Raw genomic sequence first — 6,000 nt, forward strand, 5'->3', positions numbered from 1 at the left:
GTTAGTGTTAGGACTGGATGGCCTGGTGTCAGGAAAATGTGACTGGGTGGGACATCATGCTACATGTCTGCAGCATGATGCTTCAGTGCTAGACATCAATATAAACTGCCACACTGGAGACATTGTAGTGATATGACTGAAAAATTGTTAAAGCTACATTAAAAATCCGAATCACACACACACACACACACACACACACACATTTCCAATAAAAAGAGAGAATGAAAAGCTTACATTTGACATATTTATTTCCTTTAGTGAGCAGCATCCCAGTGGACACAGGGCCCAACCTTGGCGCTACTCACCTAATTAACATATACATTCGTTGTTTGTTGTTTTTTCACATACAAAATATAAAAAGATTAAACGTTCACTGCAGACTGAATACCATCTTTCAACTTGCTAATCTCGTGTGTCTGTGATCTTGTCAGACTGTTGTCAGGATGGTGATAACCTGTTAGCCTATTGTTTTACTTTTCAAAAATCTAAGTTTAATCACCAGTAGGCCTGCAGTTTATTTAGCCTACATTTTGTTTTTAAAGTGTGTATTACATTATATTAAAAAAAGAATTACATAATTAAAACTTTAACAGTTTAAACAAGATAAAGGTTATAACAATTCTCCAATATTTCATCTGAGATAACAATACCAATATAAGTCGTCCATGAGAGAGTTGTTATCTATTGCAAGTAAAACTAGACTGAGAATGCAGGTGACAAATCTTTTATGTTCTGACATTATTTTTAAAAGAAGCATTCCATGCATATTTATTGTGACATCATATTTCTTCAACTCTCCTCCCCCTCATTACTTTCTCACAAACTTTTGACCCCCTGCCCCATCCTCACAGCATGGCGTCATGTGTACGACCCCTTATCTTATGAAGTGTCACATCTTAGGACTCGTGTCTTATATGGGAGGAGTGGTTTTTAACTTTGAGTTCATGGTCACATGCCAGACTTCCAGAACATTTTCCTTATAACTTATGACCTGTTCATGATAAGGAACTGAAATCTGGCTTGCTTGTATATAATATCACTAAAATATGTATTCCATTTATAATGGGAATCTGAATTGAAGGTCATGGTCACATGTCAATATTGTATTGGAATTTATTTACATCTGCTTTTCTTCATGTATCTGTCAAGCTGTTTGAGGTAATCAGAGATGGACCATTGTATATGTATGTTACACTGTTTTATGGCATTTGATCTATTAAAATCAAGGTTTTATCTTATGGAAGACCATATATCCATTTATTTGACTCTAATTCTCTTTGAGATATCACAATAAAATTCAGTTACTTTACATCTCAGTCTTGCAATTCAGGAGCTCTTGTATAAGGGTCTTGACCCTATTTCATAATTATATATTTTTTGTGACCTCACCATGGTAGACAAATATTCACTGAATTTGCTTGTGTTTTGTCAACATTAGTTAATACCAAGTAATGTGAACAAGCGGATTTCACTTAAAAGCTAGAATTTTCAAGCATGTTTTGGACTTTGATGAGCCTTTATGCAAGATGCTAAATATTAGTAACTCCATTGCTTCCAAATGATCCAGATGTAAAACACCAGCTGGGGTGGGGGTCTATTAACTTGTACACAAGAAGCTAGCAATTGAATCATTTGGTTATAGCATTTTGTGTCAGTTTAAAATTATTGATGGATGTATGAAATAAGGCATGTTCATTTCTGAATGTTGTTGTTGTTTTGGGTTTAATGATATTTTTCAGCACATGATAGGCTGTATATGGCAGCCAGTTAAATGGTGGAGGAAGAACCAATGAAAACCCTGGTAAAAATCACTGACCCACAGGAAGCTAGTGGCAAGCTTTTTCACATACTCATATTGGCCACATTTCTGAATGCTGAAGGGTATTTAAGAAGAGTTTATGGAATTCTGTTTTCAAAAATATTCATATGGAAAAGTTCTTTTGGTGGGCTGGCAAGTACAATTCAATAATCTATATTAACCTGCATGTACATAATGTACTAGCAGATTTTGGTCTATGTTATCCATAGAATGGTCCATGTTATCCATAGCAGATTTTGGTCTCTGTTATTAATAGAAATGTCTATGTTATCCAAAGCAGATTTTGGTCTATGTTATTAATAGAAATGTCTATGTTATCCAAAGCAGATTTTGATCTATGTTATTAATAGAAATGTCTTTGTTATCCATAGAAGGGTATATGTTATCCATAGCAGATTTTAGTCTATGTTATCCATAGAAGGGTATACTGTACACAAAACATCGTGCATTTTTTCTCCAAATCAGCAGAGAAAGTAAGTTCTGTATAGCGTAAGGATCAGCTGAAGCCATAAGGTTGAGATATATTTGTCATATCACTGACTTTGAAGACAAAAAATCAAATTAAATTTTGTATTTATTATATATACCCTTTTACACTTTCCAAATAGTTTTAGTATGCAATGTGAATGGAATTCATAATGTATTTCAAAGGTGGCTTTAAGCCACTTTTGGCCACTGGATCACTTTTGGCCTAATGCAGAGATGGCCTGTAAGTCACTTATGCAGAGATGGCCTTTATGTCATTTATGCAGAGATGGCCTGTTAATCCTTTATGCATAGATGGCTTATTAGTCATATACGCAGAGATGGCCTGTTAGTCATTTATGCAGAGATCACCTGTTAGTCATTTATGCAGAGATCACCTGTTAGTCATTTATGCAGAGATGACCTGTCAGTCATTTATGCAGAGATGACCTGTTAGTCATTTATCCAGAGATGGCCTGTTAGTCATTTATGCAGGAATGACCTGTTAGTCAATTATGCAGAGATGACCTGTTAGTCATTTATGCAGAGATGGCCTATTTGTCATTTATGCAGAGATGGCCTGTTAGGCATTTATACAGAGATGACTTGTTAGTTATTTATGCAAAGATGGCCTGAAAGTCATTTATGCATAGATGGCCTATTTGTCATTTATGCAGAGATGGCTTGTTAGTTATTTATGCATAGAAGGCCTGTTGTTCAATTTTGGGCCATGCTGAAGTGGCCTCTGAACACATGACTGACTGCACATGTAATTAAATCTCCATTTTACTGTTGTACAAACAGTTTTGTTCATAGTTTTGCATACAAATGCCTTGAACACTGTAAGTATTTGTATATGGTGTTGTTATAATAAACATAATGATGCGGTTGTTATTATTGACATTGCTATTATTATAATTACTTTCTTTATGCATGTATACTCAGAGACCTAAGGGTATGTGGCTATTTTGGCCTGAAAAGGGGGAATTCTGTGATCATTGCTAAGAAATTTGACATTCTGAAAGATTCAAAATAAAAATATTTGATACAATATGTTCTGTTGCAGGGGGAAAATGGAATTAAAGAAGAACAAATGTACAGCCAGGCATTTGTAAGCCAATTTCAATTTCAAGGTTTACTAATTGTTTTGCACAATGATTTATGATTATTCATAATTATTTAATATGAGATAGGTATTTTCTTATCACATTGATCCCATAACATGTGTGTGATATTTAGATGAAAATATTAAATATTTCCAAATTAATTGGGCTTATCTGATGTTATATGTAATAATTACCCATATCTGTTTTGTCCCATCCAGAATGGCCACCCTTCTGGTTAGGGCAATGTCCTGCATTAGAAGGGATGACATTAGTGAAGAAAACCACTGTAATCATTCTTTACAATTAATTCCACATGACAAATGCTGGACCACAAAAGTACACATGATGTATTTGATGTGGAATATAAACATGCAGGTGTCTATTTCTCACACCTGGTCAAGAAATAGTTTCATTTCTAGTCATTAATCATATACAGTGAAAGGATGACAACATTCATAGAGTTACTGACATGAGTACTTTTTATTTATTGTTGCAGGAGGTAAAACAAATTTACCAAATATGCAGGGGGGAGTGGGAAGTTTAATATTACCGTAACCTGATATTTCTTTCAATATCTTGCACTTAAATTCTTTTTATTCCTTTGCTAGTGATATAAACATTGCTAAATGAGGAATAAATTAAAGAAAAGCTATACATAAATAAAATATCTTTATTTTCTATGCCATTTCTACTGAAATTCATATTGATTGTAAAAAAAATGGAATACTTTCCTAAAATTTTATAAATGTTAATAATATCTTCTAAAAATGTGGACAAATTAATTTTATGTAAGCTCTGTACTGTTAATGTCAGTTGAGTCTCCTGGATAAACTAGTCTCAGATACTGAAGTAAAAATCAATAATTATAGCAAATATTCCCAACTTCTTGTGACTTGAATTTTTTTTTATTTTAACTTGTTCATTTTGTAATGGGATGAAGCAACAGATATGAATGATTTATTGATATATCATCTATTACAAAACAATAGTCTTAAACAAAATAACAGTAAAAAGCAACACCAACAAGTTTTGCAAAATTCAACAATTAATTAATTTCCCAGGACACCAATGCAAAATATCAGTATTTACTTACAATGCAAATTACTGATAATATAGTTTCTGACGCCCTAGCTAACACCTTTCCATCTCTCAGAAAGCTAAACTAAAATGTCTGAAAACACTGCTCTGCACATGCACACAAACTGCATCAATGGATACAACAAAATGGTTTAATTTCATAATGGATACAATCATAATATTGATTTTCCACAAATAAACACAGATGATATCAGTTTTAGATGTGTGTGATTGATGCAGGGATTGTATCAACTTATATAATCAATAAATGGATTTGTCAACAGAAAAAAGCAAAACCAACAAGTTTTGCAAAATTCAACAAATAATTTATTTCCCTGGAATAAAAAGTTAAAATTTGAAAAGAAATTAGTTGTGCAAATTAAATCCAAAATCGTCCTTAAAGACTTATCACAATTTCAAATGCATAAAGTTCCTACCGAATTTGATTGGTATTCCAAATAAGTTCCAATATTGGATTGTTGACATGCTTCTAGCCTCAAATATTCTAATGTGCCAGTAGCCTGTAGTGTCATGATGTGCTAAGTCTTTTGATGTATAACAACAATATGGTCCCAAATTGTCCTTGTCTGAAATCACTATGATTCCAAACTAATGTTCAAGTCTCAAGAATTTTACAGAAGATCACCATTTTATTTCCAGTGAAGAATAATTTGAATAAATAATTTTACCTAAATGAAATACTGAACACAACAATAAGATTAATTCTACCTTAGAAGTTAAATGCAAGAATGAATAATTTCTCAGGAATGTAAGATTATATTTTTAAAAAAAAACTAAGACACAAAGTTAAAACCAGGATGAGGGTCAAATGTTCATTTTTAAACCATTCTAAATTGTCAACAAGATAAAATCTGGTTAATAAAATTATAGGTTACATATATATTTGATTTAATTTATATTTGTTTTAAGTTGTGCTTGATTTGATTTGATTGTTTGTGGATTTTGGAGTCTTTTAATATTCTTTACATGTCAATGTATTCTAATTTTGTTTGCTAGGAATTTGATATTTTCCAGAAAATTCAGTTTGAACTTAGTTTTCCTTAAATACCTAATAATAGAAACACTTGTTTCTATTTTTGACTTAGTTCCTGGCCTTGATTGAGGGTCAAGTAAACAACTTTTTTTCTAGGAGTAAAATGATTGGTTCTTATCAAGGACATACAAGAGCTATGTTCGTACATACAATGTCATGAACCTAACATATTAAATAAACGTATATGACACTGTTCACTCATAAACGTTCCCATAAGGATCAGCGATACTCTGATCTGATGAATAATTGATAAATGATCTTGCATAATCCACTTCCGGACTTCAGAACCACCCATCAGGAGCCCCCCCCCCCCCGAACCTTTGGATCCTCACGCTAAATCGACAATTATCGTTGAGCTAATGACACCGTTGTCCACAATTAACTACATTATCCCAGTTAAACAATCCAAAAGAGTTTAACGACTCCCTGGAAGAGCTAAATTACAATAACTGAGCCATGTAATATACGATAAACGTGTA

The sequence above is a fragment of the Sinohyriopsis cumingii genome, chromosome 7 (assembly GCF_028554795.1).
Source record: "Sinohyriopsis cumingii isolate HCF-2022 chromosome 7, ASM2855479v2, whole genome shotgun sequence".
Lineage (NCBI taxonomy): Eukaryota > Metazoa > Mollusca > Bivalvia > Unionida > Unionidae > Sinohyriopsis > Sinohyriopsis cumingii.